Consider the following 10,142-nt stretch of genomic DNA (forward strand, 5'->3'; position numbering starts at 1 on the left):
GGTCGATCATAGTACTTCCGGGCGACGAGCAACGAGCTCTAGATTTCCAGCACCGAGTGATGGAGCAACAAGAACGAGAGATCTGTTCGGGAGACGGCCCGTTTCGTCGCTCGAAGCCGTCGCTTATCGCCGTCGCACACAAAATCGCTCTGATGGGGTCTGGGCTTAACTTTCGTGCATGACCGGGCCATTGTTCTGCCTTCACATGTTCGGTATTACCATGAACCTCGAGTCCACACACTAAACACCACATTCCTTTCACTTTTGCGAGATTCAGACACCCAGTGCATTTTACATGTTTCACTAAGGCATCAGCATGAAACCTACTATGTATTAAACTCTAGGAAAGACTAAAGCTAGGACAATGTGCTGGGCTTTTGCAGCAGTAATAAACAAAATTTTCATTTTGTGTTTCCCAGCCGCTTCACACAAGCACTGTAATTCTATATTTTAAATATACTTATTTTGAAACTTGGAATAGGAAGCGTAAGGAGTTGTACAAGGGGGATTACAGAGTTAAGTGCTCGCAGACTGCCGCCTCAGTGCCGTTGTTTTTACAAAACTTCCATCAGCGATGTCTAACAAATGCCATTGGTCATCGCTGTATTGCCCGTCTCGTAATAAAGGTCACCTCTATAACGTGAGTGACTGGCCCCCAAACACCGGACAAAAATGAAGTGGCGTTGATGTTAAGAGTCTGACCAACTCTCGCTTGGTCAAAAAGAATCGTGAAGAAAACTATACGGACGCTGACCAAGACGAAGACATTAATGAAAACCTGACGTTAAAGCCCCGGCGCGGGTCATGTACCATTGAGTAAGGCGCCAGGCTCGGCTGTGCGAGGTGTGTGGTTACCTTTCCCCCCCAACCCCACCGCCAGACACCACCCCCCAGCCAGGCGTCTGGCTTTCCTGGGGTGCGTTGCTTAGCAGAGGTTCACGCAGACCGAATGCTTGCTGTGCAAGAGCTAAAACAAAAACAGCAACTCACAACTTTCGTCCAACGTCGTCTGTTTTATAATTTAATAATCTTGGTCAGCGTCTGTTACGTTTTTTTTTTCTTAAGGAAGTTGCCGTGTTTAGAATCTTTGCGGAAACGAGCACCAATGCATTGCTACAATGCAGTATGCGTCTCACATATGTGCAAATTTTTGTTTCGGACTGAGCAACGTGGTCTCTGCAGTCTCGCAGTCGGCGCGGTCGTCTCCGAAGTGTTGGTTTCCCATTAATGCACGTCCTTCTGCAAGATTTGCTTATCCGCTGCCGGTGTATATACATGGTGTCCTTTTTTAGACAATACAGATATTTAATTTAAAAAAAATGTATGATCATCAGACAGCTGCCGTCTTCGCATACGTGCCTATAGCGAGGCAGCAGTGCGATCCTGTACAATGGGAGCCTGTAAGATATCTGGTTAAGTACAAAAATAACGTCCCTTTCCTTCTTTTTTCTGGCAGCTTCTTCCTCCCGTATAGTGTAGCGTAGCAAACAATGTGCAACCTCATTAACCTTGCCGCCTTTCCTTTCTTTTTTCACTTTTTTTTTTTTACTATAGAGTTAAATAATATTTCCGTATGTAACTTTAGATGCAGGACACTTGTTTCTTGTATAGAATAACTAATCAGAAGCGCCAGGGAACCACTTGTTACTGGTTTATATAACTAAACATGGCATTTGAAGAATGTATAATTATACTGTGAAAGCAATGCTTTGGATGCAACTTGAGTTTGTTATGCTTTACTGACATTGTCGGATTAATCTTTCTTTTTCTTTCTTTTTCTTTTTTTATGAGGGTACGTGAAGTATTAGAGCAGTAAAAGTGCATTTATTGTGACTTGCACGACTTGCGTGAATGTGCAAGCAACATTGAAACGGCGTTTCGATTAACTTTTCTTTTTCGTCAGTAAAATTAGGAGCATACCGGGCATTTTTTTTTCTCATGGCACCGCTGTGCTTATAAGAGAATACTAACTCCTCCAGGAAGTTCCGGCAATCACGCGTTGTTTATTACCGCTTGCCGTAGCTTATGATGATCGAAATGCGCCAATTTCGCAGGTCTGCTCATCGAGACATTCCGGTGCAAAGCAAAATATGTGCACGGCTACAAGCAGTTTATGAAAAACAAAAAAAAACAACAAAGGAACAGTAATGACATCTTGAGACCTCCAACGAAAAGCGTCTGCGAACGAACCAAATCGCAGCCCTACACATACCAAAAAAGAAACGACAACTAATCGATTTCTTCCAAGCGGAAGTGCTAAAAATAGACAAGAGGAATGTGCGCTTCGTGCCTCTAACGTTTCATTGCAGCGAGACACGAGGTGTACCCGATCTAGCTCAGTAATCCTCGGCTCAAGCGCTTCCGTTTCTGATGCGTCACTTACGCGCCAGCTCGAGCGCACGTGGGTGGATTCTCTGCGTTCGCCGCGCCCTCCCGACCACATTGGAGCTGCCGAATGTTATTGCACTCAATTGCTCCTGGATCGTTCTTCGACAAATATCTTCCTGCTGTAATCCGTTTTGTGTTTTTAGTTATCCTTTTCGTTTAACACACGATTGCTCGATGTTGCCATCCACGAGTGGCGCCAGCTCTTGCCTTCAACGTACACGTAGTTTACAGTAAAAGAAAATGCAGGCACAAGGTGTATGTCTCGTTTTTGTGAGCGACAGGATGAAACCCATCGCTCTAAAGACTGAGTAAATACAGCGACTCAAGCTGAATGGAACCGGTGATGTTGTACAAGAAGGTGTACCTGAGTCTGAGGCGAGTTTGAACCGTCGAAGTTGGATTGTCGCTCGACGTAGCGTGGCAATGTCCGGCTCTTGTACCTGCGACTTCTTGTTACCTGCGTGAAGACGTGCAAAAGGTGTGGCCTCGTGAACGAACGTGAAAAGGACGGAGACAGGAAGAAATAAGATCTGTCGCAATAATTCTTTTGTTTACTTCCCTTGAATTTAGAAAAAGACGGGGAAACTTTGTTTCATCGACATAGGCTATGTGTGGCCTTCATTTGCCACTTCTATATACATGGAATAGGGCAAGTTGAATCATCATCATGTGCTTTTGGTTGACCACGTGATATTTCCCAAGTGTGATTCACTTTATGACAAGCAGAGAACTATGCGTTTAGAATAACGGAAAGTCGTGTGCTCTCTTTAGGGTTTCTTCTCGGGCCGTGACCTTTGATCTAGTCATTGCAATGCGAGAATATTCCGCTGATTTCCTTCTTTTTTTTTTCGCACTGCTTAGCGTCGCAGTGCTGACCGTGCTTGCGTTCAAACGTTTTTTTCAACCTAGCAATTAGGTGGCACATTACGTCACCCACCATTTCCTCACTTTTTTTTCTGTGCGTTAATCAGCTTTCTTTTCAGTAAGTTTCATCACTCATAGCACTTCCGTCTATGTAGAAGTGGAATGGAATGATAGAAAGCATACGCTTCCAACTTCTTTACCTGATCCCCTAGCTAAATGCACACCTATGTTTGCACAGAATGACGGAACGTGGAACGTGAGCGCGTTTTCTGTCCGTATAGGCAGACGCTTTGCAATTGTCAACCTCTGAAACCAACGATGAGCTCGGTTCGAGAAAACTCCCGACGCACATTTTCGGTGCAAGGGATAAACCGCATCATTAAATATCTCGCGTGTTTCTCGTGGACGAGACAGTGAAATGAAATTGATACCAGATTTAGTTTTCGGCCTTTATACAGGCATGCACCGGCCAGCGTCCTGGCAGCTGAATGGCATCTGAATCACACATGAGATTTACACAGCGATGAAAGAATGAAACTGCCCATCTATAGCTTGATGCAATGGTTATATGGGGTACTTTATTGTGATGGCACAGATATTGCGGTTTGTTTAAAAGTAGGCTCAAATATCGTCATTATTCTTTCTACAAATATTTTGATGGCATACAAGGGGCTGCCAATGCAGCACGAGTTTACTCGAACACAGCATTAAGACGATTAGCATACTTAGCGCACTTCAGACACTTTGTGTTTGTCTATCTGTTTCATTTACGCAGCTCTCAATAAAGAAGAAAAGAGACCGGGGCTGAATCAAGCTACCGTCACATGAGTTGGGCAAACACAGCAGCCCGACGCTTTAGCGCTGCTACAGGAATCCTCTTTTGTTTTCGTTTCTTCATGCTGCGCCACGAATCTCGCGGGCAGCGAGATATTAGTTCTGTAAGGGTCAACATGCGCCGACGCTACGGTTGCCAACCATATTAAATTTAGCCGAAGAGTCCCGTCATTTACGTGGAAGTCCCGTGTCCCGACTTGAACCAGATGGTGCTGCCAAATGCCCACACTCTTGCTTTCTTATGCTGAAAAACAATAATCAAACCAGATTTCGTTTCCACAATTCTCGACAGCCTCGTTGATCATTCTCGTCTTTTGTCGTCTGTCTCATTGTCATAAACATAAAGGTGGTTGCGTCCTTTTTCGTGATTGTAATTCTGTTGTAGGCCCTAACCATTCCCAGTACCTTTACCTGTACTGGGGGACGACGACGACGAAGTGATCCTATTGCTGAGTGTTTGTTCTCCGTCACCAGTATTTTGTGGTAATTCTCGCTTTCTTCCGGGGAACACTGTTCCCTGCCCGACGGGAATGGAAGTGGAGCCACCCGCACTCCGACCTGATGTAGCGGCGCCCGCGTCGGCAGCCTCAAGGAAGCGGAACAGCCTCTCGAGCGACAGCGAGGCTACCCTGATAGACTCGACCGAGAGCGACGACAGCTCCGACGACGACTACGTGACTGTCCTGAGTAAGAAAGCAAAGCGGCGGATGCTTGGGGCCTCTGTGGACACATCTACTATGAGGACTCGGCAAAGTTCGCCAAAGTACACCATCCTTTTCTTACCTGTGCTACCCTCCGACAACATGAGGTTCCTCAACAGGCAAGTTGCATCGGTTGAACTCGAGAGACTGTTGCCAAATGGCATTGAGGACGTACGAGTCAACCCTCGGAAGAATATTGTCGCGGTAGACGTCGCCCAAGCGTCGGCGTTAGATTCTCTGCGAGCTGTCACTGTTCTCGGTGGCATGAACGTCCGTACCATCATCCCGATGGGAAAAGAGACTACTACAGGCGTCATATATGACATTGATGCGGCCATTTCAGGCGAGGATTTACCACTTTTGATAAAGCCTGCCAATCATGGGACCCACATACTGCAGGTGGCCCGTCTCGGAACTTCCAGATGCGTGAAAATTGTCTTTAAAGGTGACTGCCTTCCATCGCGTGTGAAGGTAGGTCATTTTCGACATGCTGTCCGGCCATTTGTTCCCAAGCCGCTTCAGTGCAGAAACTGTCAGAAATTCGGCCACGTGAGCGCCGTCTGTGGAAAGTCTACTATATGTTCCCGCTGTGCAGCACAACACTCTGCAGGCAACTGCCAGGCAAAAACTTATAAGTGTCCGAACTGTCAAGGGCCCCACGATGCCTCATCAAAGGATTGTCCTAGAGTTAGGCGAGAACTCTCCATCTTGAAGAAAATGGTGAGGGACCGGTCGACCCATCGTGAAGCAGCTGCTGACGTCAGGCGACGTCGTTCTCGTCGCAGACGCTCATCAAGGAATTCTGCTCTCCGCACAAATAATACGCGTGCCGCACAGCCTCTTGCTGTTGAATCTGCTCCAACCTCAGTGCAGAATGTTTCCAAACCGTGTATAGATAACGGAGCATCTGAAAAGACTGCCGTGAATGAGGAATGGCCACCACTGCCAAGGATAAGCCCTGTAGAAAAACCCCAACAAGGAAAGGCACCACAATGCTCCACCCCTCACCCAGATGAGCTGACAGATCATGACCGCCGAATTGTAACAATGCTCAAGTCTTTGATAAATGCGATTCGCACGCTTGTGGGCAACTCGAATACGCCAACAGCTCGAAGCGCAGTTCAAGTGTTGGATGCCCTGAGCCCAGTGCTTGCAAATCTTGCATAAGCACAATGGCTCTTTCACTGCCTTCACTCCGTGATGAAGTGCGTAGCGCGACAATTTTTCAGTGGAATGCCAGAGGACTTAAATCACGGATTTCATGTTTCCGCCAATACGTTTTCACGAACCGATTTCCTGTATTGGTAATATGTGAACCGAACGTGTCGAAAGCGCTAAGACTCTCTGGATACGAAGCCTTTATGGCGTCAACGTGCGGGCAACCCAGCAAAGTAATTGTTTACATCCGTACAGAACTGACTTACATCCCCCACTCAGTGCAGCCTCATGATGGAAACCAATACGTGTGTCTCCGCATTACAAAGAATAAAGTGGCCTTCACCCTTATCGGCGCCTACATATCGCCATATAGTCGGTTCGACGGCGACCGATTGCGAGACATCCTGACGGCAACTACTGGACCCTGGATTATCACAGGAGATTTTAATGCTCATCACTTGGCTTGGGGAAGCTCCAGAATAGATTCCAGGGGCCGGAAACTTGTAGAATTTGCTTCCGACCATGAACTTAGCATTATGAACGATGGCAGTCCGACGTACTTGCGTGGTGCGAACTATAGCAGTTGCTTAGACTTGACCTTGGTGTCACGGCAACTTGGTCAAAATGTTCGATGGTTCTCTGACATCGAGACTCATGGTAGTGACCATATTCCCACCTACTTAATTATCAATGGATTTGGAAGCTACTCCTCTTGTACTTCCCGACAAGCATATATAAGGTGGTCAACGTATAAGACAAAGGTGGAAGAGGCATGCAAAGAAGGTTTTACCGGCACCATTGAAAACCTTATTACAAGTGTACTGGAATCGTCTAAGTACACATTTACATCTGCGAAAAAACGTACGGATTTTGACATGGAACTTGAGCGACTTCGAACGATTCGCAGAAGAGCCGAGAGGCGATACAGGCGCACGAAGTCAATTCATGACCTTAGAGTCGCTCGACGTATACAGAAGAAAATCCAACGTCGTATGGACAGGTTGGAGGAACAACGGTGGAAGACGTTCTGCGAATCACTTGACCCCCGCAAGCCTCTGTCTATCATATGGAGGACGGTGCGCGGCCTTGGCTCGTCTCCACAGCAACGACACCCATTCTCAGCCCTAGCCCTCCATCAAGGCCGCTCACAGGTCGATATAGCCGAAGATTTCTGTGTGAAGATTGCGGGCAGTGTGGTCACCATCAATAGTGAAATTCTGGGTGAAGTTCCTGCGACACGCTTCCCAGAATTGAATGTGTCCTTCTCACTTGAGGAATTGGACGCTGCTCTGGCCTCATGCAGGCGCTCATCGTCGCCAGGACCAGATGGCATCACCTACGCTGCTTTATGCCACCTAGGTGAAGATGGCCGAAGCAGACTGCTGGAATGTTATAACCAGTCATGGAATGATGGCATCGTTCCTGAGCGGTGGAAGTCCAGCCGCTTGATACCACTCCTGAAGCCTGGAAAGTCGCCACTTGACCTGGCGTCCTACCGACCCATTGCGCTGTCCAGCTGTGTTGGGAAGGTCATGGAAAGAATGATTCTCACCCGCCTAGAATGGTATCTTGAGCGCCACAACGTATACCCCGATGCCATGGCTGGTTTTAGAAGAGGCCGTTCCTCTATTGACAACGTCATCGACCTAGTCTCATCTGTACAACAGGAAAAACACCACAAGCGTATATCGGTTGCACTATTCCTCGACGTGAAAAGCGCCTATGATAATGTAACGCATGAAGCCATCCTTGATGCCCTGGAAAATAATGGAATAGGTGGACGCATGTTTCGGTGGATTCGGAGCTATCTATTCAAAAGATCCTTCTTTGTGCACAGTGCAGATGGCCGAACTGCTGACCATTACACTTACCGTGGCGTCCCTCAGGGTGGGGTTCTTAGCCCCACTTTGTTCAACCTTGCAATCCTTGGCCTTGCCGACGTTCTACCACATACAGTAAACCTTTCCATATATGCTGACGACATATGCATATGGGCCTCGGCAGTTACACGTCTCCAGGTGCGTGCACGGCTCCAAAAAGCCGTGACCCTAACATCATCGTACCTGCGTGCGCAAGGCCTCAGCATTTCGACCGAGAAGTGCGCCTTAGTCGCCTTTACCCACAAGCCCATGACCTGGTACCCCATTTCTATTGACCACCAACCAATTTCCTACGCAAAAACTCACCGATTCCTAGGTGTTATTATAGACAGAGACCTTTCATGGAGCCCCCACATCACATATTTGAAGAAGAGGCTTACTTCTATCTCCCATATACTAAGGTTTCTCGCCGGTAAAACGTGGGGCACATCCGTGGCATCTATGCTTCAACTATACAGGACGCTCTTCCTAGGATACTTGCGATACAGCACACCAGTGCTGTCCAATGCTAACAAAACTAACATCCATGTCCTACAGAGCATTCAAGGCCAAGCCCTTCGAACATGTCTGGGGCTACCTCGAAATGCTTCAACCGTGGCAACAATTGCCACCGCGAGAGACCACCCAATAAGGACCTATATAGATATCGACGCGCTCCGGGTGCATGTTCGCCATATATCCAGAGTCCCTGACCACCATCTCGCTCGATTGCCTGAGAAAAGACCCAGGGCAGCGTTCTCCAGATCAATTGCGGCTAACCGGCACTCTTTGTCTTTGAGGCACTCACCCGCAACAAGAACGCCATCCCCTATGTGGTGCTTGAAGAAGCCTCCTGTGTACCTTGCTGTTCCAGGAATAGTGAGGAAAGCTAGCCTGACCACCGCGGCTCTCAAGCAGATCACATTGGAACTTCTGCATTGTTCATACTCTAACCGCATTCATGTCTACACGGATGGTTCCGTCTCGGAAAATTCTACGGGCGCCGTTGTTCTACCATCTCAATCGGTCGTCATCAAGTTTAAGACATCACACGTAACGACATCTACAGGCTCTGAACTGGCCGCTCTTCGCGCTGCTGTCGAATACATTGAAAAAGAACCGCCCAACAAATGGGCAATATTTTGTGACTCGAAAGCAGCCCTCCAGAGCTTGAGAAGTTTACGACGTGGCAATTATGAACAGCTGGTGTCACAAATCCACGAAACCTGCCATTGCGCTTCTGAAAGAGGACATAATATCATATTTCAGTGGCTGCCGGGACATTGTGGCATCGTTGGTAATCACCTCGCCGATGACGCTGCCCGACGTGCCCAGGCTGGCTCACCGACACTCGTTATACCTTTATCCAGAGTCGACGCTGCAAGAGAGCTTCGCAGTCTCGCTCGTACAATCACGTTAGGTTGCTGGCATACACCTCAGAACTCTAAGTGTCGTTTACACAGCCTCGACCCATCACTGAAACTTACATTACCAGCGAACCTTCCACGACGTGACGCAACACTGCTGTGTCGGCTGTGGGTAGGAGTAGCATTCACCAACTCCTACAGCTATCGTATTGGAATGGCGGATTCACCAATGTGCGCGAAGTGCAAGTGTGAAGAGACTATCAGTCACCTTCTGTGCCACTGTTCTCGCTTCGATAATCAACGCGAGACTCTCCAGTGTGCCTTAAATAGACTGGATGACAGGCCATTTACGGAAGCGAAGATCTTGGGGGCCTGGCCTCATAGTTCATTGGCCCAGAAAGCAGTTCGAGCGCTTTTTCGCTACCTGAGGGAAACAGACTTGAGTGCCAGACTGTAGACATCCTATACCTAAGTTCTCTCTCTCCCTCTTTCACTCCCCATTCCCCTCCCCACGTGTAGGGTAGCAAACTGGACTCAGTCTAGTTAACCTCCCTGCCTTTCTGTCTTCCTTTCTCTCTCTCTCTCTCTCTCTTTACCTGTACTGGTAGCCGTTTTAGCCAGGCAATTGTTGCAGGGTTCTTGTTGTAAACTGACATGGTGGGGAGTAAAAAAAAAGTATGCGACTTTGTTGTATGTACAGACTGCACGGCTGCTGGCACTGACAGCGTCAATCGTCGCCATAACTAGGTTGTCACTGGCTTCTACCGTATTTATTTGGTCACAGCAGTACCTCTTGGAAACCCTTTTAAGTTGAAAAACTACATGATTTATATTAAATGAGCGGACCAAGAATGCTACACCAACAGGAGTAGGCAATTCCTTGCCTAGAGTATATGGATAACAACAGACAGGCAGGTCATTGGCAGAGAGTCGCTGCCAAAGTTTCTGCCCAGAAGAAAAGAAAGCCTGTC

At 47.7% G+C, this 10,142-nt stretch overlaps 2 long non-coding RNA genes across 6 annotated transcripts in view; one reads left to right on the forward strand and one right to left on the reverse strand.

The window, feature by feature from the left end:
* LOC129387601 (uncharacterized) overlaps positions 1 to 10,142 on the forward strand; it is a 108,713-nt gene that overhangs the window by 71,879 nt on the left and 26,692 nt on the right. The window lies entirely within an intron of this gene.
* LOC140216125 (uncharacterized) overlaps positions 1 to 10,142 on the reverse strand; it is a 54,421-nt gene that overhangs the window by 28,220 nt on the left and 16,059 nt on the right. Inside the window, exon 2 of the long non-coding RNA XR_011892803.1 lies at positions 2,753 to 2,845. This is a non-coding gene — a long non-coding RNA (uncharacterized lncRNA). The remainder of the gene's footprint in view (positions 1 to 2,752; positions 2,846 to 10,142) is intronic.

The sequence above is a fragment of the Dermacentor andersoni genome, chromosome 2, assembly GCF_023375885.2.
Source record: "Dermacentor andersoni chromosome 2, qqDerAnde1_hic_scaffold, whole genome shotgun sequence".
Classification (NCBI taxonomy): domain Eukaryota; kingdom Metazoa; phylum Arthropoda; class Arachnida; order Ixodida; family Ixodidae; genus Dermacentor; species Dermacentor andersoni.